Source organism: Hemiscyllium ocellatum, chromosome 8 (assembly GCF_020745735.1).
Source record: "Hemiscyllium ocellatum isolate sHemOce1 chromosome 8, sHemOce1.pat.X.cur, whole genome shotgun sequence".
NCBI classification, from domain to species: Eukaryota; Metazoa; Chordata; class Chondrichthyes; order Orectolobiformes; family Hemiscylliidae; genus Hemiscyllium; species Hemiscyllium ocellatum.
This window is the reverse complement of record NC_083408.1, coordinates 32841022-32853974: the sequence shown is the minus strand read 5'-3', so window position 1 is coordinate 32853974 and position 12953 is coordinate 32841022. Positions and strand designations below refer to the sequence as shown.

Here is a 12953-nt window from a genome sequence, read left to right as displayed (position 1 = left end):
GCCCCAGCTATGCCTGTCTCTTCGTAGGATATGTGGAACAGTCCATCTTCCACAACTACACTGGCACCAACCCCCACCTTTTCCTCCGCTACATCAATGACTGTATCGGCGCTGCCTCGTGCTCCCACAAGGAGGTTGAACAGTTCATCAACTTTACCAAGCCCTTCCATCCTGACCTCAAATTCACCTGGACTGTCTCAGACTCCTCCCTCCTCTTCCTAGACCTTTCCATTTCTATCTCGGGCGACCGAATCAACACAGACATCTACTATAAACCGACTGACTCCCACAGCTACCTGGACTACACCTCCTCCCACCCTGCCCCCTATAAAAACACCATCCTATATTCCCAATTCCTTCGTCTCCGCCGCATATGTTCCCAGGAGGACCAGTTCCAATACCGTACAGCCCAGATGGCCTCCTTCTTCAAAGACCACAGATTCACCCCAGACGTGATCGACGATGCCCTCCACCACATCTCCTCCACATCCCCCTCCTCTGCCCTTGAGCCCCGCCCCTCCAACCGCCACCAGGACAGAACCCCACTGGTTCTCACCTACCACCCCACCAACCTCCGTATACAGCGTATCATCCGCCGTCATTTCCGCCACCTCCAAACGGACCCCACCACCAGGGATATATTTCCCTCCCCTCCCCTATCAGTGAACCGCAAAGACCACTCCCTTCGTGACTCCCTCGTCAGGTCCACACCCCCCCACCAACCCAACCTCCACTCCCGGCACCTTCCCCTGCAACCGCAGGAAATGCAAACCTTGCGCCCACACCTCCTGCCTTACCTCTCTCCAAGGCCCCAAGGGATCCTTCCATATCCACCACAAATTCACCTGCACCTCCACACACATCATCTATTGCATCCGCTGCACCCGATGTGGCCTCCTCTATATTGGGGAGACGGGCCGCCTACTTGCGGAACGCTTCAGGGAACATCTCTGGGACGCTCGGACCAACCAACCCAACCACCCCGTGGCTCAACACTTTAACTCTCTCTCCCACTCCACCAAGGACATGCAGGTCCTTGGACTCTTCCATCGCCAGAACATAACAACACGACGGTTGGAGGAAGAGTGCCTCATCTTCCACCTGGGAACCCTCCAACCACAAGGGATGAACTCAGATTTCTCCAGTTTCCTCATTACCCCTCCCCCCACCTTGTCTCAGTCGATTCCCTCGAACTCAGCACCGCCCTCCTAACCTGCAATTTTCTTCCTGACCTCTCCGCCCCCACTCCACTCCAGCCTATCACCCTCACCTTGACCTCCTTCCACCTATCACATCTCCATCGCCCCTCCCCCAAGTCCCTCCTCCCTACCTTTTATCTTAGCCTGCTGGACACACTTTTCTCATTCCTGATGAAGGGCTTGTGCCCGAAACATCGAATTTCCTGTTCCTTGGATGCTGCCTGACCTGCTGCGCTTTAACCAGCAACACATTTTCAGCTTTGATCTCCAGCATCTGCAGACCTCACTTTTTACTGTACAAACACTGGTTTGGTACTGGCTCTCAGTCTGATGTGATAAGCTGTTTTTGGCTTCCCAAGACCTCTAACTGGTTTTGGGATGCAAAGGAGACAATAATTAGCAAGGGGGCAATTCAAAATAGATAGGGGAGGAAATTGGAGGATTGGATTGGAGGAAATGGAGGGTTCCTGTGGGAAGGGATTCATTGACAGTCACAACCATTCTGGCTTCAATAGTGGAGGAAGGCAGTGCAGAGTGATGGTTAGCATCGCTAGACTGTAGACGACACAGGGTAATTGAGGAATTGAAAAGGTCTTCTTTAGATAAGGTTCTATGGTGGGATGAACTTAAGGATGGGTAACCTGAGTAGCTTGGTTTTTAAATAACAATGCATTTGCGAATGTACACTTGTATTTGTAATGAAATGTTGGCCATACCGCCCTTGTTCCCTAAGAATCTTTCCTTTTGGCTCCCCTTCCATTGTTTGTAAGGTGAAGGGCAGTTCCTGGTTGACAGTGTTTGACTGGGTGTGTAGTTGGGCTTTTGATCTGGTGCCAGGAATCCCAGGAGGTCCAAGCAATGGCAGGTACGTTCACCTCTAGCGAGAGGGAAGGTAGTGAATTTGAGCTGGGGGTGGGGGTGGGGCGGGGTTTGCACGAGGTGAGTTTCGAAATTAATATAAGAAATCTGGCCAGGGCTCAAAGAAAGAAACACTCTGTGAAACTTGCCGAAATTGACACTTTGCCAATGTCTGGTAAACATGTATCCATTGACTACCTTTTCAGAGGATAACGTCAGATATCCTAGAAGGATCCAAGTGAATAGTTTTCCAGTCATGCATGACATCCTAATCCATGGTTTCTCAACACCAGTGCATGACACCAGAGTGAAAGCACAAGACTGAATTAGGGGGAAAAAAATCTGGATGTGTTTACTTCAAACCCCCTAAACAACTAGACTAGCTCAAAAGTTCAACTTATTTGAATACTATTCCAGGAGACTACATTGGCCACAGTTTATACAGTGCATTGCTTCATATTTCATCCACCTTAACAAATGTGCCCTTCACCACAAGGCAGTAACTTAATTAAACCTTATTCAGAAGGTTTGCAGAGAGTCAGCACTTGTCACACAGGTCAGCAACCTCAGAACAAGAAACACTACCAAACACCTAATCAGTTTTCCCCTTGCAAAACTTGAGACTTCCTCTTTTATTCCACTATCCAAAGGTTAGCGAGTACATCTGAAAGATAATTATAGCTTATTTGACTGAAAGGGTAAATTTGCTTTACAGTTCCAAAAATGTATTTGTTCAGGTCTTGGTAGCCAAGCAACACCAGAACCCTGAACTGTAAATCAATCTTGCTCACTCAGTGCAGCAAGGCACTAGACTTCATAATTCAAAGCAATCAGCCACCTTTTCTATTGATTATTTCATGGTTTCGAACACTGCCAATCATCTAGTTTCTTTCTCTACTCTCCTGCTTCAAACCCTCTTACTCTAAGAGCGGTGCATCAAACGATATATCTTCTTTGGAAGTAAGTTTCCTGAGTGCTCAGTTAGAGATTCTATACTTTTAACACAGTTAAACAGAATTCTAATTCTGCAAACTCTCTAAAGAAGGTTTAATTAAATGACTAGGAGAAAGTGAGGACTGCAGATGCTGGAGATCAGAGCTGAAAAATGTGTTGCTGGAAAAGTGCAGCAGGTCAGGCAGCATCCAAGGAGCAGGAGAATCGATGTTTCGGGCATAAGAAGGGCTGAAGAAGGGCTCCTGCTCCTTGGATGCTGCCTGACCTGCTGTGCTTAATTAAATGACTGCCTTGCATTGGAGGCCAGATCTAATAAGGGTGGGTTAAATATGAGGTAATGCACTGTATAAAGCATGGGCAATATAGTCTCCAAAAGGTGTTCAAATAAGCTAACTTTCAAGTTAAGCTAGTTGTTTAGTGAGTTTGAAGTGAACACTTCCAGATTTTCTCCCCCAATTCAATCTTGCGCATTTACGTGACATCATTAGGTTTGCAGAAAGAGGCCATTTGGCCCAGCATGCCTGTACCGGCTCTATTATGGAGTCTGTCTCTATTGTCCAGGGCCAATCTTGTGCCTTTTTCCCATATTACCAATCAAAAAACAACCAAAGTCCTCTTGAATGCCTCAATTGAAACTGCCCCCATCACATTCTCAGGTCATACGTTCCATACCCTGTGTGGAAATGTTGTTTTCTTTCATGTTACCCTTGCTTCATTTGCACATCAAACAGGATAGCTCCTTTTTTAAATTCATAAACCCAGGCCTTTGTTTTACTCAATAGAGTGGAAATTAAATATTGAGCTCAATTATTTTGAATGGAATGTACTATTGCTAATTTATCGGAACAGGCATTTAATTTCTGATTTGGCTTTATCTGCACTCCCTTTAGTCCAAGGTACACAGACACAAAGGGCAATGGTTTGCAACTGGCTTTGTCATTTATCACTTGATCTGGATTTGACTGGACCACACAAAACATTCACAAAAGGTTTTCCCAGTGCAATGGTAGTGCCACTACCTTTGAGCCAGAAGGGTGAGGTTTAAGTTCCCACCTGCCCCAGAGGTGTGCCGTAACAAGTTGGTTAAAAATATCTAAAACACTTCCAATCATCCTGGAAACCAAACATAACCCTTGGCCTCTTTTCTCTGCTGCAGTCTTCCTGTTTTAAAGCTGTCTCCTTCACTCTTGCCACTGTCATTAAGATTCAGACCATCTGATTAACTGTCTCTGTCATTTCCCTTCTTTCATCCAGTGCACTGCATTAAATGCTGCTTCATCTTCTTTCTCTAAGTTAATCTTGCTCGTGAGCCCCACCTCCTGCTTTCTCAAGCCAGAGTCCACTAAAATGCTGACCACCTCACTTCATCCTGCTTTCCAACGCATTAACAGTTCTCTCTCCTTAAGACCTTTCCCACTTGCCTTCAATTTTGTTATGGCATGGGATAAACTCCTCCCAGCCCCGCTAATTTAAACCTGCAACACAGAAATGATTTAACCCATGCTGTAATTTGTTAAAATTCAAGAGGCCAAGAACTATCCCATTTGGGTCACTATTTATTTGTAGTTAAAAGTCTAACAGAGAATAATTAACTAACAACTATTTACAATTCCTTTCTCTAACCTAACTTTTACTTTCCCTTCTATAATACTGGTTCGGTAAAACCCCAGATTAAGAGTTACCAAAAAATTCAAATTTCAAAACCAGTCAGCTGTTGAATCTTCTCTTTGTATCTTCCTCTGTCTTCTTTTCTTCTTCTTAGCGTTTCTATTTCACAGGTTATTGACAGATAAAGGTACCTTTAAGAGAGCTATTCTGCTGGTAGTCTGCATGTGTTGGTGGTTGTTCAATTTGTTTCATACTTATACCCCGAAGAATTGGATCACTTCATTGGTCTTACTATTGTCAAAATATCAAATTCAAACTTCAAAGATTGGAGTTTGGTATTTTGGGGCATAATTTAAACTGATTGGCAGAATTTGAATTAGTTTTGTCTCATAGCAATTCAGCCTGTGCTAGCTGCTGGACCAAATGTTACATTGTAAACTCTCTTAAAGGTAAAGTATCCCTCACATCTTCATAACATCTCTCCCCTTCAGAAAAAATGAACCATCGTAATGAAAAGATGGCTTCATTTTATTTCTATTCTTAACCATAACATATACACTACCATAACATACAGAACTTAATCTAAGTTCACTTTTACTTCTTCCCATATATATATATATATTTATAACGCTGGATAAATACAAATCTCATCTAAACTTTATCAGTTAAATCTGCGATAACGTATCTGCAAATACATTATGATCCACAATACGTACAATCTTTAAATTAAAAGTCTGTAATGTAAGACTCCAATCAAATAGTCTCATATTCTTAATTGTAAAGTAAGAATGTAAAAGGACTGCTACCTGTGTGCACAACCATCTCTGACACATTGTTCGTGACATACACATTAAAATGTTGTAAGGCCAGTACCAAACTCAATAATTCTTTTTTGATCGTGGAGTATTTCCACTGGTGGATGTTGAGCTTTTTCGAGAAGGAACCAACTGGCAGTTCAATCCCACCTGCTTCATTCTATACTATGCTCTCTTTAGGTGCTGTTTAGTTAACTCACATTCGATTTAATCTCTCCCTCACCTCCGATACATAATCTAAGTGTGCCATCTCTGACTTTGGTCCTGTCAATTTTTCTTTAATTAATTTTAAAGGGCCTCTCACTTCATGCCTGAATAATAACATGAAGGGAGTGAACTGAATAGATTCATTTGGGGCATCTCTAATAGCAAAAAATATGAATGGGAAACCTTTATCCCAATCATTTGGGCAATCCTGACAGTATGCTTTCAACATGGTCTTCAAGATCTGATGCCACCTTTCTACCTTGACACTCTGTAATAGAATTGCCTCCAGAAATCCGGTGGATACATCCATTGTGTTAACAAGTACTGGTTCCTACTTCTAGTTCTCTGGAAGGGACCTACACAATCTGCGTGAAAGGTTCTTCAAATGCAGGAATTGGCAACAAAGAAGCTGGTTTTATTACCCTCTGCTTATCTACCATTTGGCATGTATGACATGTAAGGCAAATGTTAACCACATCCTTGTGCATTCCAGGCCAATAAAAATATTTTTGTAGTTTAGTCTGAGTATTTTGGACTCCTAGGTGACCTGCTACAGTTAGTCCATGTGCTATCTGTAACATTTCCAGTCTGTACGCTATCGGCAACACAATCTGGTGCACTCCAGCCCATTTCTCCTCTGCACTAACCTGCCGTGGTCTCCATTTCCTTCTTAGGATTCTACCTTTCAGATAATAACCCTCTGGAATATTCTCTGCCCTCCTTTTTAGGGTACGCATCCACATATATATCTCGTATCGTCTTGTTTTGTTGTTGCAAGTCTCTTAGCCTTTCTAAACTAAACACTTCTGTCTGACTCTCTGCCTGTTCAGGTTTTTCCTGTACAATTACGTCAAACAGGATATCCGCTAACTGAACCTCAACTCCTTCACCTTCATGCTGTGACTTAGGACAATGGGATCTGGTTATTACGCATTCTGGGAAAATACCAGGATATTTCTGTTTTAACTCCTCAGTTTATAGGTTTTCTTTGGGCTTCTCCACAACAAGGGGTGTCACTCCCACCTTGGATCCTGCCAAATCCTTCCCAAGAACAAACTGAATTCCTGGAACTAACACTTTGTCAATCACTCCCACTGTAACTTCTCCAGTTTTGAATTAGCATTCCAACCTGATCTTACACAGGGGAACGCTAAATTTCTACCTCACAAATTACTACACTCTCTTGGGTAGCAGATCAGAAAAAGTGCATATTTTCTCATCCCTTACTGTCAGCGACTGGTTAGATCTTTTTTCTCACAAAATTATAACTTCTTGTCCTTCTCCCCCACAGAGGCGAATTCTTTGTAGAGATCAGGTACTAAGTCCATACCCAGCCCCTGCCTGGGCTGTGTGCTCTCCTGCAGCTCCTCAGCTCTTCTTGGGGTCTCCTTTACTACCTTCACTAATGCCACTGGCTTAGCTTCTTTTACCACATCTTTTCCCACAGCGCCTTTCTTTAATGACCAGCATTGTGATTTTATGTGTCCTTCTTTACCACAGTGGAAACATCTGAGACCTTTCACCTCCTTCCCACCCTCTTGGACTTCTTTTTTATCCTGTGGTAAATTCTTACCACTGTTCTCTACTCTTAGTTTCATAGTATAGGATCTCCCCTTCTCTCACTCCTATCTCTCACAGGATGAAGATCTGGCTGGTAGCTTGTCTTATGTACTGTGTATTCATCTGCTAATATTGCTGTCCTTCTCACTTGCTGAACTTTCTGTTCCTCCATGTGAATTCTTGCCATCTCTGGAAGTGAGTTTTTTTTTAACTCCTTTAGGAGAATTATCTCTCATAGAGTCTCAAAGCTCTTATTTATTTTTAAAGCACACATCCATCTTTCAAATGACTGTGTTTAATTCTTTCGAACTCAACTTAAGTCTGACCTAGCTCCTTCCTTGTGTTTCTGAACAACTGTCTATATGCTTATGGGACCAATTCATCAGCACCTAAAATAGCCTGTTTAACCTCTTATAAGCTCTTGACCCCTCATCTGACAACGTTGCAAATACCTCACTAGGTCTGCCTACCACTTTAGTCTGAACTAGCATTACCCTTAAATCCTCGGACCACTCCATTTGCCTAGCCAATTTTTCAAATGAAAAAAAGAAGACTTCAACATCTTTCTCATCAAAATGTGGCAGAGTTTTTACATATTTGTATATATCACTACCTTCTCTTTTGATCTCCATCCTGTTAACTTGACTTTGCTGACTAAGTCACAACTTCCCCAGTTCAAATTCTCTCTTTTTGCTCAGCTAAGCTCTCTTTTCCCTCTCTCTTTCTTTCTCTCCTTCTCTCCCCTTCTTCTCTCTCTCCCTTTCTTCTCTCTCTCTCTTTGCTCAGCCAATAGCCTTCTCTCTCTCTTTTTTTCCTTTCTCTCTCCTCTCTCTCTGTCCCTTTGTTTACCTTCTAACTCCATTTTCCTCAATTGTAATTTAAGTTTATCTACCTCTACTGCGCCTGTCTGTTTCTCTGACACACCTAACACTTTCAGCTTTACTTTTGTCCTTGGTTAAACCCAAATCTAACTTCTTTGCTAATTCTAAAAGTATGACCTTTTTCTTTCCTTCTAAACTTCCTTGGCAAATTTGAGAATCATCTTTAAATCCCAGAACCTCTTTAACAAATTTAAGGGCCATTTCTCCCTTTTAATTTAATAAACCACAAGTCACCAAAATTAAGCAAATTGTCTCACCCAAGTTTTATTTAAAGATCTAGAACACTAACCTGCAAGTGTTTAAATCTGCTGTGACTTTTCAAATCTATTCAAATCTGTCTAAATCAGTTCAAATCTGAGATGAAAGCCCCCAAACTGTAATGGGATAAACCCTCCCTGCTAATTTAAATCTGCAACACAGAAATGATTTAACCTGTGCTGTAATGTTAAAATTTGAGAGGCCAAGAACTATTCAAATGGTCATTATTTAAAATAAATGTTTACAACTTTATTTTTACTTAAAAGTCTAACATAAAATAATTAACTAACAACTATTTAAAATTCCTTTCTCTAGCCTATCTTTTACTTTCCCTTTTATAAGACTGGTCCAAAGAAACCTTTGATTAAGATTTACCAAAAAATTCAAATTTCAAAACCAGTCGAATTTTCTCTTTGCATCTTTCTCTGTCTTCTTTTCTTCTTCTTAAGATTTCTATTACTCAGGTCATTGATCGATAAAGGTACTCAAAATTTGTGAGAAGATTTGTAGCTCAGGTGCTCGTTGTTGTGGTTCTGTTAGCCGAGCTGGGAATTTGTGTTGCAGACATTTCGTCCCCTGTCTAGGTGACATCCTCAGTGCTTGGGAGCCTCTTGTGAAGCACTTCTGTGTTGTTTCCTCCGTCATTTATAGTGATTTGTCTCTGCCGCTTCCGGTTGTCCGTTCCAGCTGTCCGCTGCAGTGGTCGGTATATTGGGTCCAGGTTGATTGTTGATAGAATCTGTGGATGAGTGCCATGCCTTTAGGAATTCCCTGGCGTTTCTCTGTTTGGCTTGTCCTATCATAGGAGTGTTGTCCCAGTCGAACTCATGTTGCTTGTCATCTGTGTGTGTGGCTACTAAGGATAGCTGGTCATGTCGTTTTGTGGCTAGTTAGTGTTCATGGATGCGGATCGTTAGCTGTCTTCCTGTTTGTCCTATGTAGTGTTTTGTGCAGTCCTTGCATGGGATTTTATACACTACGTTGGTTTTGCTCATGCTGGGTATCGGGTCCTTTATCCTGGTGAGTTGTTGTCTGAGAGTGGCTGTTGGTTTGTGAGCTGTTACACACACAGACCAAGTCCTGAACTATGAAAGCAACCACCCCAACACACACAAAAGAAGTTGCATCAAGACACTGTTCAAAAGGGCCACAACACACTGCAGCACACCTGAACTGCAAAAAGAGGAAGAAGAACACCTATACAATGTATTCGCCAAAAACGGACACCCCCGCAATTTCATCAACAGATGCCTAAGGAAAAGACAACGGAATGAGGACATGCCACAACCAAAGGACTAGCCACGTTGCCAGACATCAAGAACATTTCCGAACTAACAACCAGACTACTATGACCACGAGGACACACACACAGATAACAAGCAACACGAGTTTGACTGGGACAAAACTACTATTATAGGACAAGCCAAACAGAGAACAGCCAGGAAATTCCTAAAGGCATGGCACTCATCTACAGATTCAATCAATAAGCACATAGACCTGGACCCAATTTCCCGGTCACTGCAGCAGACACCTGGAACAGACAACCGGAAGCGGCAGAGACAAGCCACTATAAATGATGGAGGAAACAACACAAAAGTGCTTCACAAGAGGCTCCTAAGCACTGAGGATGTCACCCAGACAGGGGACGAAACGTCTGCAACACAAATTCCCAGCTCGGCAAACAGAACCACAACAACAGATAAAGGTACCTTTGAGAGAACTATTCTGCTGGTTGTCTGCATGTGTTGGTTGCTTGGTAGTTCTCCCCCAGCTGTTCAATTTGTTTAATATTTATAGCCCAAAACATCGGATTGTTTCATTGGACTTAATATTGTCAAAATACCAAATTCAAACTTGATTGGCGTTTGGTATTTTGGGGCATAATTCAAACTTATTGGGCTGAATTTGAATTTGTTTTGTCTTGTAGCAACTCAGCCGGTGCGAGCAGCTGGACTAAATGTTACATTGTAAATCCTCCAGCACACTGTGCTTGCTAAGTCCTTCAACTCTCTAAAAGGTACAGTACCCTTAACACCTTCATAACATCTGCCATCATCATTGCTTTCTAAATAAAATTCTTTTGATTTCTCCTTGCAAAGTAGCCCACTTACCATTTCATATCCAAAGTCCATGGTCATGTTTTCACTTCTCAATCGATGTCATTTGTTTCTCAGACCTCCACACTTGAACCCTTCCAAACCAGGGTTGCATCATGTCACAATCTCAAAGTAGCCCTTGTCAAACACCCTATGTGATTGTGACCAAGGTAAATTATCCTCCCGTGTCCCTCTTGACCTGTCTGCAGCCTTTAACCTGACTGACCTCACCATTCTCCTCCACATGAGCGGACACATGCAAACACACATATCATATGTGAAATGTTAAAAATCACACAACACCAGGTTATAGTCCAACAGGTTTAATTGCAAGCACTAGCTTTCGGAGTGTCCCACCTTCATCAGGTGGCACAACCACATGATGAAGGAGTGGCACTCCGAAAGCTAGTGCTTGCAATTAAACCTGTTGGATTATAGCCTGGTGTTGTGTGATTTTTAACTTGGTACACTCCAGTCCAACACTGGCATCTCCAAATCATAGAGTCATATCGATGTACAGCACAGAAACAGACATCCCAACCCAATCTAGTCCCACCTGACAGCACCCTACCCATATCCCTCCAAATCCTTCCTATTCATATACCCATCCAAATGCCTTTTAAATGTTACAATTGTACCAGCCTCTACCACTTCCTTTGGCAGCTCATTCCATACACGTGCCACCCTCTGTGTGAAAACGTTGCCCCTGAGGTCTCTTTTATATCTTTCCCCTCTCACCCTAAACCTATGCCCTCTAGTTCTGACTCCCCGACCCCAGGGAAGAGACATTGTCTATTGATCCTATCCATGCCCCTCATGATTTTGTAAACCTCTATAAGGTCACACCTCAGCCTCCAACGCTCCAGGGAAAACAGTCCCAGCCTATTCAACCTCTCCCTGTAGCATGAAATGTTTTCCATGAGCATCTTGTCCTCATGGAAATTGAACCCGTGCATGAAAAAGTGCTTGTACCACAGGCATCATTACATGATGGCTTTCATTCAATATGTGATGGAGTTGGATCAGACTGCTCTTGCTGGTTCCATCTTTACTGATCAAATCATAATGACTTCCAATGGCTTCTCTTCCCATTCCTGCACTGTGACTCTGCTGTCACCCAAGAATCTATCCATTGGCCCCATCATATTTCTTGTCTTTCCCAAAGGGTGTATTGTTTCTGCATTGCAAGTGTTAATAATGATATATTTTCAATCTGACTTTTTTCATGAGCTTTTCAGAGGCCTTCAGTGAACAGCAGAAGACTTTTTTTCTCAGCTCAGAAGCTTCAAAAGGAAATATATGCATTTTAAAAGAAGGATTTTGTTTGGATTGAAAAGCTGAACAGGTATTTTTTTTTAAAATAAGGAGTTGGGTTTTCGTTTTGGGGAGTCCTTCATGTGGTTGGCTCTGGAGAATACTATTTTTCTTTGAGGAATTTATTGAAGAGGAGTCATTTTAATTCTATTTAAGAATTTATATGTCTGATTTTTAAAAGAAATTATGTTGCATTTTAACATATCTTTCTGTAGGTAATCAAAGGCAGTTTATTTTGTATATCAGGTGTTATTGAAAGTTTTTAGGCTTAATGTTATTAAGGGTATATAAAAGGTACAGAGTGAGATGGTTAACAGATTTAGAGAGGCAATTACACTGCAAGATTAGTCAGATAAATGGGTGACTGTCAGGAAAGGTAAGAAGGTAGTTCAAAACTCTCCAGTGGCTATTGCTCTATCAAATAGATATTTCATTTTTGGTACTGTTGAAAGGGATAGTCTCTCTGAGGAAAGCAGAAGGGGCAGTCAGTTATTGGACACTAGGAATGATTCTTATGTTAGAGTCGACAGTGTGGTGCTGAAAAGCACAGCATGTCAGGCAGTATCTGAGGAGCAGGAGAATTGATGTTTTGGGCAAAAGCCCTTCATCAGGAATGAGGCTTATATCCCAAGCGGAGAGAGAGATAAATGGGAGGGGGTGGGGTGCTGAGGGAACAGTAGCTGAGAGTGCAATAGGTAGATGAAGGTGGGGGTAATGGTGAAGGGTCAGAAAGGAGGGTGGAGCGGATAGGTGGGAGGGAAGATGGACAGGTAGGATAGGTCGTGAGGGCAGTGCTGAGTTAGAAGGTTGGTTCTGGGATAAGGTGTGGGATGGGGAAATGAGGAAACTGGTGAAGTCCACATTAATCCAGTGTGGTTGAAGGGTCCCAAGGCAGAAGATGAGGCGTTCTTCCTCTAGGCATTGGATGCTTAGGGTTTGGCAATGGAGGAGGCCCGGTACCTGCATGTCCTTGGTGGGGTGCGGGGGTTAGTTAAAGTGTTCGGCCATGGGCAGTGGGGTTGCTTCGTGTGTGTGTCCCAGAGATGTTCTCTGAAACATTCTGCAAGTACGCATCCTGTCTCCCCAGTGTAGAGGAGACCGCCTCAGGAGCAATGGATACAGTAAATAACATGTGTGGAAGTGCAGGTAAATCCATGATGGATGTGGAAGGCTCCTTTGAGGCCTTGGATGGAGGTGAGGGAG

The 12953-nt window shown here is 42.7% G+C and overlaps 1 protein-coding gene across 3 annotated transcripts in view; it reads right to left on the bottom strand.

Moving 5' to 3' along the window:
* prlh2r (prolactin releasing hormone 2 receptor) overlaps window positions 1–12953 on the bottom strand; it is a 122867-nt gene that overhangs the window by 86155 nt on the left and 23759 nt on the right. The window lies entirely within an intron of this gene.